We start from the raw sequence: 14533 nt of genomic DNA on the forward strand, positions 1-14533 counted from the left end.
GCGCCTGATACAAGTGAAAACAACACGTACCTGATAATGCAGAGCGGTGGCAGAGCGGCGGCCGGGAAACTGACAGTACGGCCGGCCTGCGGCCGGCCATGATTCAATTAGGGGAGGAGAAGCTGTAGAGCGCACGCTGGGCGAAGCACTTTGATGTGCTCTGCGGCCGTGAATGCGCGTGCTTGTTTTGTCACGTGATTCACGTGAACTCTAAGAAAACCGCAGCGCAAGAAGCCCTTGGTTTGACGAGGATTTCGAGCACTTTAATTCTCGATCCCTCAATGCGCTTGCACGCATTGTAGGTCACGAGACCTAAAAACCAAATTCTGTTTCTGGTTCATATGCGCAAAACCAGTGAAATTTGCAAGCTATGGTTACCACCACACAGGGGCATAACACAGGCCCCCGCAGCTCCCGCAGTGCGGGTGGGCCCAAGCTGCAGAGGGGCCCCTCAGCACAGTTCTCAGGCCGGAGAGCTCCGGATTAAATCCAGAGAAGGGGCCCCTCCGAGTACCTTGCAGGCAGGCCCCCTCAACTTTCGTTTTGTCACTGCCACCACACACAAATATGCCATAGCTCATGCCACGCTCAAACCATACATTTGTGAACGGCACAGAAACAAAGAGAAAAGCTATCAAGATAACAACATGGCAGGCAGAGTGAGTTATAAAACGTGGCGTATGCAGGGCACAAGTCGTAAAAAAAGAAGTGGGGGGACGCTGTCACCGGAAGTGATGTCACAACAGGAAGTGTTGGCAGGGGGGACGGAGTCACCCCGGTAAAATAGGTGGGGGGACACCGTCCTCCCGCGTGGTACCCCGACTCGAACCCTGGGCGTATGTGTTGGTACCACGTTGTCGGTTGAGTGCAGGCCTGGCATCCAATCCTCATGAGACACTACTAAAGACAGTGGCGTAACACTAGCCCCCGGTGCAGGCGGCTGTAAGCTCTGGGGGGTCCCCTCCAGCACTGAGCACGGGCAGCAGCTGAGAGCTCCTGACTGGGTCTGGAGCATGGTTGGGGGGCCCCTTCTATTCACTCAGAGGGGGCCTTCTATGTAGTCTGCAGGGGGAGACCCTCAAGTTTCGGTAAGTCACTGACTCAAGACCATGAGTGTCAGGGTCTAGGCATAGGGATGGTTGGGTTGAAAGCCTAGCGACATGCCTAGCTCTGCGTCCAATATACGCTGAACATGGTCAAAGCAAAGGTCATACGCAGTGGCAAAGGCCAAATTGCATGTTGTTACCACAATAGTGCAATCTACTTGAGCAGACACTTATTGTCGCAAATAATGCAGGTTACAATTACTATTGCAAGCAAAACAATAGTTGCAAGGCTTATTCAGGGTTAATTCATTTCAATATCTGGATTTTAGACCATAGTACCCTGTTCTACTTAAATATCTTTGTGTATAACTACTACAGATGATACACCAGAATGACACAAACTATATAAGTAGAAGCATATACCATGCAGTGTCACCAGCCCAATATATACATTTATTTCTGGTGACATTCAAAAACACAAGTCCAAATGGTTTTTTAATGTCCCCAGAACTGGAGAAGGCCACATAGGACCTTAATATGCCTGCTACCAGTGTGTATGTTTTTATACTATAGTTTTATTTTGAGGTAGTTAGCTTTGAAATTATGTTTCTGTGAAGGAGGGAAAGGGTTACTGAAAATAGTAAGTGAAATACTGCACTATACTGCTTTGTTATCAGCAATAGAAAGAAGAGAGTAATAATTATGTGGTTAAGAATGTAAAGTTGTGTTTTTTGTTTTTTAAAACACCCTTTGTTCTGTTAAGAGAGCCTTCTGTCTGTAAGGGAGAGGGTGTTAAAACTCATTGGAATTGGAAGGCTAGGTTTACCTTTCATGAATGGATTATTGATAAAACCATGGACAGTGGTCAGGGCAGTGAAACTTTGTGATTCTGTGGCTGCAGGGTATACTATATAATTATAAATGTTCCACTTTTGTTTTATAATTTGCCACATGATTTGCAGATTTCGGCAGAAAATTTCTTTTTAGCTCTAAAGGATTAAATTATACTGCTGGGAACAGTGCTGCATCATGGTGCATAATTGACCTTTTCTGGCTACATTTAGATAACCCTGCCACATAATTTGGTCCTCCATTGCCACATAATTCTGGTGGCAGGACAGCAATAAAGCTCTGCAGAGTTGTAGAGGGTTGCCATTAAATAATGACCATATTTAACAGCGACCTGTGAAATGTTGCCATATTTTACCAGTCCCTTTAAAACATTGCTGTTTATACTTTGTCATGTTGTACAATACAAAGAACCTAATATTTGATAAATACATACAAATTTAGCCCCTTGCATACTGGTTTTGGTTAAATACTGGCAACACCTGATCTTTTGGTTTCATTGACTGTTACTGAATGCTAGGCACACAATTTTGTGTCCCAAACAAAGTGTGACAGACAGCAGTGATATCATCCTCTGGCCCAAAGGCACACTCATATAGGGATGTATGACGTTACAACGCATGCTTTTACCACGCATGCTGCTACAACGCGTTTTTACAACGCATACCATTACAACGCATAGCGCTTTGGGGTGCTGGATAGTGAATAGTTTAATTTACTATTCCAACTCCAGTCCCCGTGGACACTAGGGAATGTGTTGGATAGTAAATTAAATCTATTCCCTATCCTAGAGCGCCCCCCAGCGCAATGCGTTGTAATGGTTTTCGTTGTAAAACCTGCATTGTAATAGCACTACGTGGTAAAAGTTGCGTTGTAAAGGATGTTTCCCCTCATATAGTGGCTCCCAATGCGTAGCTGGTGATTTACTGCAAGACTGGTGCTACCCTGCCTTGTATAGTGTTTAACAGTAGTGGTGTCTGTTCATGGCAAACCCTCAACTGTGAAACTGTTCCTGCAGCTGCCAGCTGCCTTTTCATACTTCTGGAGCTTGGGGGAGTAGGATGGCACAGATGTCTGGCATAAAGGGACTAGTCCTTTTTGGTCAGCTGGAGCTCAAAAATTGTGTAATTGCTAGTAAATTGTGGAAAACTCTGTGGTCCTCTAAGATAGAAGTAGCTATGTGTTCAATTTGGGAGTAGCCCTGCTTGGTGCAGGTCAGTACTTTACTGGCATGGCTGGCCGGTGCCACATCATCTTTCTCCTTGTTTGTGGAGTCACAACCAGCTTTCCACCAAGATCTGGAACCATCATCTATACGGTCCCACTCGGTGTGTGTTGTCGCCCTTATTGCTCACATGGGATTGGTCTGTGTTGCTATGTCTGGAACGAATTGCCAGCAATATGCAACTCTACCTAGTACATTCCTTGGCTCTTCTTTCAGAGACTTCAGGTGAATTTATGTCTTGTACCCAGCTGCAAAATAAAGATGCATTTAAACAATCTGAGGTGAGTCTTTAATAATTCAAACGTATCCCTCAGGAGAGTCAAACCACATTCTTGTAGCCTCCCCAGAGCAGGCCTCAATCATAGTATTTGTAATAGGACTTAGCATATTTTTAAACGCCATTGCCGGACCCTCTGGGAGGCTGGCCAAGATCTCCTTTTATGCGATTTGAAAGGCTTCTGTGGCTTATTAAACACTGAAGCTGGACCTCTTGTACAGCTAGAGCTTTACAGTAGAGACCATGGTTATATTTCTGATCTCTGAGATATAAATTAGAGCATCATTGAGAGGTCCACCATGAGGTAATTGATGCAGGGGATCCGGTGCCTTTAGAGCTTGTTTGTACGGTAGGGCAGCCTCATGTCAACGCTTAAACTTACATAGAGTGGTCGCTTATGCTTTCTTGGTAACTGCTGTTGGGGTGATCCAGGACCTGGTTCTTTTTAACCCTTCTCAATGAATCTTTTGAAGTTCAATATCTACTTGTTTATGAAGATGGACCTGTGTGGAGAGGTGCCGGATAGCAACAGACTGCATTGACACATGAATGAGAAACTTCAGTATCTCAACCTAGAGTGTCTCTATCTGGAAAAAAGAATTGTGGTCTGCATGGAGACGTCCATTGTGCAGCCACTGATCCTGGGCATTAACTGAAGGGGTTTCCATAATTCAGGGGTGTGGCAGCTTGGCAGGGTACCTGGTCCAGCTTCTGTGAAACTTAAAGGGGGGTTCCCCTCTTCTGCAGGTGAAATCTCCTATAACAGCTTTAACGCTCTGCAATTGTCGATGGTCGTGACGTTCGTAGTCACCTTCATGTCAGTCAGCATTACCACTTCTAATTCATGTATCACAAATCACAGGCTTATAGAGCAAAATTAACACTCAATTTACAGAGACATGAGAGATCATACAACAGACAGAAAACACAAATCTTAAGTCTCAGCCAATGATGATATCATAAAAATCTTTTACAGATTAGGTAGTGCATGCACAGCAGAGAATTCTCCCCTAGTTCCTTGAGTTCTACGTTCTTCTGGGTATCACTCTCCGAACTTGAGTGCGTGTATTAGATCAATGATAGCATCCCCATAATCGTGGGGTATGTCCCCTGGGCTCAGTTTCGTATCTCTATCGTGTGATTTTGTCCAGTTCAATAAAGTTTTTTTACACTTTTCTTTTGATCGTTTCAGTATTAGTTTTTATTTTACATCCTAGGGTTTTATACCCGCGCAGAACGCACCAGGATCGCAACGAATACACATCTAACCAGCCGAATATTCCCCAGCTGAAGGCCAATTAGGCCGCAATGCATGAAGGGCAACTTCAGGCCTGGTGTGGCTGCACAGGGAGTTTCACTGGTGAGCTGGCAGGGTGGGGCTGGTTTTATTGCTGGAGAGGGATGGTTTTATTGCAGGAGACTGGGACTGCCTAAAGCACTTCAACTCTTTAGAAAGAGAGCATACCAAATGATTTTAAAGCGTACCCAGTCAAACTACACTCATTTCAAAGCCATTTGTTAGGTTTCGCTTGTGCTGTGCTTGTGAAATCTCTTGTATTTAATATATCTTATAAAGGGGCTCTTATCAGTTCCCATTACGGAATTACTGTGTTAATTTGCTTTTGTGTGGAACTTTTTTTTGTTGACTTCCCCTGGCTGCATGCATTTACAATTCTTCTACTAAAGCTGTTCACACTGTTTAAGCCCCATTCACTGTCAAGATAAGATCTTTACCCACGGTAAAGGCAGACAACTTCTAACAGTATGCTGGAATGCTTGCTTTTTATTACTTCGTTGTGTAAAGCAGATGCTTTATCCTTAGAACCTTTGAGGCATTCCCTGTTCACGCCTCAGTACCTTTCGTTGCACCTTGTAGACATTATCAGATTGATTTTCTCAATTTATTTTATTTGGCCATTATGATCAAAATCTAAAAGTTGTAATAAACGTTGCACATTAAAAATAAACTTGATATACAAGAGCTATGCTATATTTTACTACTAAACAGGCAGCCACAAGAGCAGTTACCTTGCAGACAGCAAGTTCATGGTTTGAATGGTGCGGCAGGTGCAGTAGCACTGAGCCGAAAACTTGTCTGAACTCATCTAAATACATAATATTGCTATATTTGACCACTAAACTGGCAGTCACAATTGCAGTTTAAAGGAACTTGATTTGAATGGTGCAACAGGTGCAGTGGCACTGGTGCCAAAAGCTTTAGTACCCCACTAAACCCAAATTATTGCTAAATTTTACTACTAAATAAGACAGTCACAAGTGGATTTATCTAGCAGGCAACAGGGTTATGATGTGCATGGTGCAGCAGGTGCAGTAGCTCCAGGACCAAAAGCTCTAGGCATCCCACTAAACACCTAATATTGCTATATTTTACTACTAAACAGGCAGTCACACGTGCAGTTATCTTTCAGACAACAGGGTCATGATTGGAATGGTGCAGCAGGTGCAGAGGCCGCCTCGAAACACCTGACATAGCTATATTTTCCTCTTATACAGGCAGACACAATTGCAGTTATCTTGCAGTTAAAAGGGGTTTGAGCTCAATGGTGCTCCAGCACCGGGGCCAAAAGTTGTCCTAACTCCTCTAAACACCAATTATTGCTATATTCTACTACTAAAAAGGAAGTCAAAAATTCAGTTATCTTGCAGGCACTAGGGACCTGATTTGAATGATGCAGCAGGTGCAGTTGCACTAGGCCTAAAAGTTGTCAGAACTCCTCTAAACACATAATATTGCTATTACATCAATTAATTCTATTATTTCCCTCTAACATTTCATTTTTCAAAATCTAGCTATTACTTATCCACACTATACCACTACTAACAGCACAATATAATGCCTTTTTGTACAGGCCATCTGCTGGTGCATATAGTCACGTAGGTGATCTGTAGTCTCAAGCCAGAGTACACTGTCTCGCATGTGATGACATCACAGAGTCAAGACAGATCCTAGGTCGCACAGTTGATGACATCAGTCTCAGGCCATCTGCTGGTGCCTATAGTCACACAGGTGATATATCGTCTCAAGCCAGAGTTCACTGTCCCACATGTGATGACATCACAGAGTCAAGCCAGATCCTAGGTCGCACAGCTGATGACATCAGTCTCAAGCCATCTGCTGGTGTCTATTTTCACACAGGTGATATATTGTCTTAAGCCAGAGTCCACTGTCCCGCGTGTGATGACATCACATAGTCAAGCCAGAACCTAGGTCGCACAGTTGATGACATAAGTCTCAGGCCATCTGCTGGTGCCTATAGTCACACAGGTGATCTGTAGTCTCAAGTCAGAGTCCACTGTCCCACATGTGATGACATCACTGACTGAAGCCAGAGCTTACAGTCCCATTTTCTATTCAATCATTTACCCAAAACAGAGGCTGCTGCCTCACCTACAAATGAAGTGTGAAGGCAGGCCCTGGTGTTATGAGTGTGGCACAGGTTTGACTCACAGAGGAAAACAGGAGAGTCCACTGGAAATGTCACATAGTTTAATTCTTGAAGTTGACGTCAAGGTCTCCACCCACAGCCCTACCTTCTTCCCTAGGGGCGTCTGAGCTGAGACTCAGAGCCCTCGTAAATCAGCAGGGAGGAATGGGAGATTACAGGGGAGGGACTGGCCTGAGGGAGCCACCATCAAATTAAGCCCACAGCTGTTTCAAAGACAACTAGGGCAGACCTGAAAGTCCAGCTTTGCAATGGAGACTGGGCGTAGGACCAATAAGCTTGCTAATAAAGTGGTACTGATCCCCAGCAGAAAACACAGGTGAAACTGACAGACCTTTGAAAGGACAGGAGGGTTGGGGCAGAGTCAGCTGCAAGTCAGGTACAGAGCATGGTGGGGACATGATAATGCTCCAAAAGGCTTTAAATTAATAATATTGCAAATTAACAGGGACTTCATCCAGCTGCAGAACAACACAGAGAACGAGAAGGCCCGTCCCTAACAGTAGAGCGAAAAGCTGTTTTACAGAACGAACACTTCCACTATGAGACCTCTTCGGCTGTGCTTTCCTTAATATACTTTAACTCCAAGTTGTGAGTAGAGGGTGTTACTTGCTGCCCCCGATGCTAGCAAAACAAGCAATGGGAGGGTCTTCTGAATGCGCAGTTTGAGGATTTGGGCTTGGCAACTAGCGCTTGGTGGTGAGACTTCAATCACTTAGGGCCAAATGTACGACCATTCACTTTAGCGAGTCGCAAATTGCGTCGAATTGAGACTCGCAAAATTGAATGTACACCAGTGTCTCAGACACTGTTTGTGATTCCCGATGGGGTCGCAAATTGCATGCCTCATCAATATTCATGCCAAGCGCAATTTGCGACCCCATTGGGAATGGCTCGAACTCCCTGGGATGGTGGCCTGCTGGGGTCAGCAGACCACCATGTCTGGAACTGCTTTTTAAATAAAGCATTTTTCCATTTTTAAATGCAGTCCGTTTTCCCTACAGGAAAACGGGCTGCATTAAAAAAAACTTTTCAGTTTCATGTTTTAAGGGCAGGCAGTGGTCCCAGGGACCAGGGCCTGCTCTTAAAAAATATTTTTGCACACACTCACAAAGGGGAAGGGGGTCTTCAGGGGACCCCTTCCAGTTTGTGAGTAGTTTACCACCTACTTGAAGTAGGTGGTAAACTGCAAGTGTTTTGCGGCCGCAAATGCGGTCGCAAAACAATGGTACATTGCATTGACATTCGCTATTTATCAGGAAGGGATGCGCCTTCCTAATAGCGAGAGAAGCAAACGCTATTTTGCAAGTCAGTGATTCACAAAATTGCGTTTGTACATGCCAGGACCCTTTTTAGCGTTTGCAAACGGGCCGATCTCCTGTTTGCGACTGCAAAAAACAGTCATACATCCTGCCCTTAGCCCCGTTTCTTCACTTTTTGCACGGGGCCCTAACATCAGAACATTTTTCTTTTTTTCTTTCAAAGCTGCAGTTGTTAACACTCGGTTTCTGCGGGGGTCTTAACGACACCCCGAAGAATACCTTTCATAAATGTACCGCATGCAAAAAAATAATAATAAAAATTGAAACGTAACGTGGTGATCTCTGTTTCACAAAACTCCAGAAGTTCGCAAGGTTCCTATGTTATTTTTTTTCACAATCATGAAGCTATCACAGTGGATGTTACATATTTGCAGAGGGAAGTGATATCAGTAACATTATCAAAATGCTGCTGAGGCGATGAAGAGTTTTATATTTGCTGAACTCTTTGGGTTTCCGCTCAATATTGTTGCAGAAACCTTTCTAAAGAAGCTAACAGACAGAAGTGTTTTCTTTCATTTGCAACAAAAGGTCTGCTCAAAACCATGTCTGAAATGCCAGATGTGAACTTTTCACTGGTGAAATGCCATGAAAATAGAAAAATGAAACAAATTCAAAACGCAGTCCTCGCACGCGCCACCAGAAACGAACGTCTGTAATAAACTGGGGGGCAGATCTACAAGGAAGTGCCGCAGCGTGGCATCGCAAGCTATTTGGCTGCGCCACGCTACAGCACTTCCGAAGCACAGTGATGCGACATATTTACAAGAATATGTCGCATCTCTGTGCTTCCCCCTGCGCTGGCGCACAAACTGCAGCCATGCGCTGGCGCAGGCACCCTTGCACCATGGTGCAAGGATGCCTGCGTCGTGGGAAGATTGTTTTTCTGCAGGAAGGTGCCCCTTTCTGCGCAAAAACAATCACCACAGGCATTTTCCTCTTTCAGAATGCAGCAAGCATTGAAAGAGGAGAAAACGAGGAGAAATTAATACAGTTCTCTTCATTGCGCCTCGCTACGCCACCTCTATGGTGGCGTAGCATCCAAACGCATCTACAGATTTGCGATTTCTCGTAAATGTGGAAATGGGTCTTGTTCCATGGGTGTTGCGTGGGAACACCCACAGCAACACCCAAGGAACGCTCCTTCAACGCAAAGTGCTGCGTGCGAAGGGGCCGTATTTACAAGGAGAGGAAAAGTCACACTGGGTGGCTTTTCTTCTCCCTGTAAATATGGAGGAGCCCCCTGCGCCACCAGTACGTCACGAAAAGTGACATCCTGGTGATGCAGGAGGCTAGTAAATATGTCCCTTAGTCACCAAGTGGGGCCCAATCATTACCAAACTTTGCGCCCGGCATAGTCTGCGTCGTCTGAACATGAAGATTTGCAATTTTAATAATAAACCTCACCGAAATCTGAACCTTTTGCAGAAGCCAAAAGGCGTGTGATGGTTGTGGCTGTTCCACTCCAAGGCTGACCTGGTCTGTATGTTTCGCGTGAAATCTGATGCCATTTGTTGTCTGGAGGTGCATGTTGCAGCATCTCTATGTGATTGTCACCATATTTGTGCCTGTGATTTACTTGAACTACTGTGCCTTGAACTACTGTGCCGAACTTCTCCCTGAGTATGGATATAAAAATCAAAAGAAGGAAGGAAGAGAGAAATGGGGGCCATGACACACCCTCCTCTTATACAGTGTCCGGCTCTGGAGGAGGTGAACAGGTCTTGGACTGAAGCGGACCCATGAAGACGGTGTGACTACCGGGCACACTACCCTCCGGGGAGTCCAATGGGGCACCAGGCGTCCACTCAACTGGTGGACTCTCTTCTAAGAAAGGTTATTGTGGTAGTATACCCTGTATGTGCTTGTCACGGTGTGAATGATTTATAAATAACCAGCAACCTTGCCCAAAAGGGTATGGAGGCATACTGATCCTGATGAAAGCCACTGGATTGCGATACGTAGCAGAAACTAGTTGATCACACTTAAGGACCGAGGAGTTATAGTAACTTCAACTAGCCCGTCTCATTAGTTTTTAACCACGAATTTTTAAAGATGACCTCACATCGAACATTCACCCATTTGCCTTAAAAAGCTGCTCCCTTGTAAGTAACATTCCCTTAAATGCTGACATACATTAACATTTATTTGCATATAATAATAATATTTACCTGCCGGTTTAGTGTTTTGATATATTTGGCTTCTTAATTTGCTAAAATGCGATAATCACAAAGTACGAGTGTATATTTATGAGTTAAATAAATGTGAAAATATACCATTTTACGACTCTATTTTCCCCTCAAGACTTAAAATAAATATGAATAAATACCAATAAAATGGACATAAAAGAAATATGGATAAATACAGATGAAAACGTTAAAGGGCTTAGAGCCCTAATTGTAACCTAGTTCAATATATCATTACCTAGTTCAATGAACTGTAACCAATGCATGCACAATTAGTTAAAACAAATCAGTTGAGCATAGTTCTGGGAGGCTAACCAACACCTTTAAAGGCCTGGCAGCCTAACTTAGTTCAATGAACCGTAAACTAGTTAAAAAAAATCAACCTAGTTTAATGAATCACAACCAAGTTCTATAAAACATAGCCTAGTTCAATTAACCATAATATAGTTCAATAACTCTTAACCTAGTTTGCTAAACTGTAACGTACTTCAATGAACTATAACCTAGGCTAATCAACTGTAACATAATTCAATGAATAATAACCTAGTTGAGTGAACCCTGGCCTACTTCAATGACCTATAACCTTTTTCAGTGAATCGTAACATAGTTCAATGAACGGTAACTTAGTTCAATGAACCGTAACCTAGTTCAATGAACCGTAACCTAGTTCAGTGAACTGTAACCCAGCTCAGTAAATGGCAACATAGCTCAGTGAATGGTAACCTAGTTCAATAAACCATAGCCTAGCTCTGTGAATCATAACTAGGGGTCCCAGTTTTATTGTATTTATTTTTCTGCCATTTCCATCAGTATTTATCCATATTTATTTTTTGCTAATTTCTATCTGTAGTTATCCATATTTATTTTGGGGTTTGTGGAAAAAATTAAGCTGAAATAAGTATATTTAAATGATAAATATGCACTCATGCTTGATTGTCTGCCAGGTTTCAGTGCTGTGAAAATTCAGAGAAGATGAATCAGTGCACTTATATGAAAATATGAAATGTTCAGTATCAACCTTTTGCATATGTATTGCTGTTAAAGACTCTTTACTACAATTCCTTTAGTTTTTAACACCCCTCATCTATCAATCCACACATCTACTGGCCTGGCAGTTATGGCAGAAAGTATTTGGAATTATTCAAAAAGCATCCCAATTTCTGTTTTTATCCACATTTATAAATAAATACAAACAAGAAAATGAATGTTTTCTGTCTGTATTTATCTGGAAAAATCAATAAAAATGGAAAACAGGGAGCGTTAATCATAACCTAGATCTGTGAATCATAACTTAGCTCAGTGACTGGTAATCTAGTTCAGTGAATGGTAACCTAGCTCAGTGAATGGTAACCTAGGTCAATGAATCGTAACTTAGCTCTATAAACGGGAACCTAGTTCAATGAACGTAACTTAGTTCAATGAATCGTAACCAAGTTCAATGAATGGTAACCTTGCTCTATGAATGGTAACCTAGTTCAGTGATCCGTAACCTCGGCCCATGGGTCATAACCTGGTTCATGTAACAACATGAAGAGCGGCAGAAGAAACAAGCATTGGCATAGCCAATAGGTCTCGCCTTTGGGACCTTATAAGTGTTTAGTTATCCAGCCCAATATCCTTGGTGCAACAACATCAACTGTTGCATGGCTAAACACTTATAAGGTCCCAAAGGCAAGACATATTGGCTATGCCTATGCTTGTTTTAGCATAGTTACAGATGGTTCTGCATACATCGGACTTCATGGTAATTAAAAAAACGTTTCAAACAGGTATTGCTCAGTCCTGCCAGGGCTAGTCATATGCACACAGTAATGGATTGCATGTGCTTGCCATCCCACACAGTCGGAACCAAAAATCAATTGAAGGGAAGGACCATTTCCCCAATTTACAAATGCAGTTGTGTGGTGCAGTCTGAAGGAAAAATATATGTGTTATTTAAGCTTTAATGAACTCTCGAAGGTACTGTTGTGGTTCCAAGCTCCCACAAGTAAGAAGCAAGATAGTGCTTGCATTTCACCAGGCCTGAAAAAAGCACTTTTGCAAGATTTTACCATGAATGCCTGGTTTCAATTTCTTTTAATTTTTGGGAACATTCTGCTGAAATCTCTAGTTGTTCAATAAGAATTTTAGGGTTTGTGTAAATCTTCTGTATATCCTCCTGATTAAAGTGGAGCGGTCGTTCCCCACATTTTTATACCCTAACTTAAGGAAATAGTTCAGTACAACTCATTGTCCAGCCTTGTGTGGATGTTTCATCTCGCTTCTATGATAAAATGAACAAAGTGACGCAACTTCCCAATTTGAAAAGCATAGACAGCTCAGCATATTTTAAACGTTCTAGATTTGTTCCTCCATACACTTCAGCTCAATAAGGCAAAGAATACCAGGACAAGATGTACGTTCTTAACTCCTTTATTAATAGACCAACACGCATGCTCCTAAACGTGGGGCGCAGCTGCAGTCAGCTCGGCGATCAGCTGATAACTGTCCGTTCTGACAGTTATCAGCTGGTGACCTCACTGCTGCTACGGTGTCCTCACAGGGACACTAACGCGCACGCAGGGTAAGGTGTCCCAAGAGGGACACACGTATAATGAACACAACAAGATAGTTGCACAGTACACTGCATCATAATTGGGTATAAGTAGATCTTAGCTCCTGACACCCTAAAATTTAGAAGGTGATGACTTAATTTGAGGCTACCGCGTTAGGGTATATTTTAGTCTGCTTTCTAGATAATAATTGTGTTTACCTTACGCCAGTCTTGGTGTAATTCAGCCACTGTGATGATTTGCATAAATAAATCCCTTCGACGCACAATTTCCTTTCTTTTGGTCGGAATCATTTTAATTCCTTATGTGTAAAGTCTCATTAGGAATACGGCCTCTCTAGTGCTCCGGTGTCTGTGTCCCCTCTGCTGTACTGACAGTTTCAACACCTCCTCCATCTTGCAGCTGAATCCAACTGGGGTGGTGTTTGCCCACACTGTACGCCAGTAAGTATGCTCAATGCGGCTCCAGTGATTGCGTCACACTCCTGTCACGTGGTAAGCGTGCGGGGACTTCGCATGTTGCTGAAAGAGTTTTAGTGTTCTGGAGCGGAGGTTTTGAAATATTGAACATGTTCACTGACCTGAAATTGAAGTCTTGTTAACTCTCGCACTACTTAGCGGCAAAAGGCTTTTAGAACCAATGAAACGAAATAAAAAATGGCGCGCGTGCGGACCCGCTCTACTTTAATACCAGGTCGGGTCCCCTTGGTGTTCCTTACATTTCCTCTCAATGGCTTGGTCTGAAATTGTAATGCGCAGTGCCAACTTTTTATCATCAAATGTTTTTACATTACAACACGTAAGGAAAACACTTTGGAATCAGATGAACTGACATGTAGAGGACCTAGATGTGCTAGCTGGTGTGTTACTGTTAGAGGGCATTATTGCCGTCCGTGGGGGTGGGGGAATACTGCTTCAATCAATCAATAATTCAATCAGAGTACTTGTAAAGCGCGCTACTTACCCGTGAGGGTCTCAAGGCGCTGAGGGGGGGAGGGGGTGCTGCTACTGCTCGAAGAACCAGGTCTTGAGGAGTCTTCTGAAGGCGAGTAGGTCTTGGGTCTGCCATATGTGGGTAGGGAGGGACTTCCAGGTCTTGGCGGTGAGGTAGGAGAAGGATCTGCCGCCAGAGGTCGTTCGTTGGATGCGGGGGACAGCGGCGAGGGCGAGGCTGGCGGAGCGGAGCTGGCGGGTACGGGTGTAGAAGCGGAGTCTGCTGTTCAGGTAGGCTGGGAACCAAAACCGGCCCTGGCAAAGTGCTCGACCGGCCTCCTCACCCCCTCGGGGGCGTTGGGGGTGCCGCCGAGCTCTTTCCCGGGGCCGGTTTTCGGCCGATTTTGTTGCGGGCCGTTTTTGGAGCAACCCTGCAAAAACGGCCCGGTAACAAAAACGGCCCCCAGGGGCCCAAAACCAGCCCCCAGGGGCCCAAAACCAGCCCCCAACCTTGCGGCGCACCGGGGGATTGCCCGGTGCCCGCAACGGCCAGTCCGGGCCTGCAGGCTGTTCCGGCATTGTGGAGTGCTTTGTGTGCGTGGGTGAGGAGCTTGAAGGTGATCCTCTAGTCGATGGGGAGCCAGTGTAGGTCTCTCAGGTGGGGGTTGATGTGGCTGCGGCGG

At 44.2% G+C, this 14533-nt stretch overlaps 1 protein-coding gene across 1 annotated transcript in view; it reads right to left on the reverse strand.

The window, feature by feature from the left end:
- LOC144770812 (urokinase plasminogen activator surface receptor-like) overlaps positions 1-14533 on the reverse strand; it is a 185484-nt gene that overhangs the window by 112465 nt on the left and 58486 nt on the right. The gene's annotated exons all lie outside the window — the stretch shown is intronic.

This window comes from Lissotriton helveticus, chromosome 7 (genome assembly GCF_964261635.1).
Source record: "Lissotriton helveticus chromosome 7, aLisHel1.1, whole genome shotgun sequence".
In the NCBI taxonomy this organism is placed as follows: domain Eukaryota; kingdom Metazoa; phylum Chordata; class Amphibia; order Caudata; family Salamandridae; genus Lissotriton; species Lissotriton helveticus.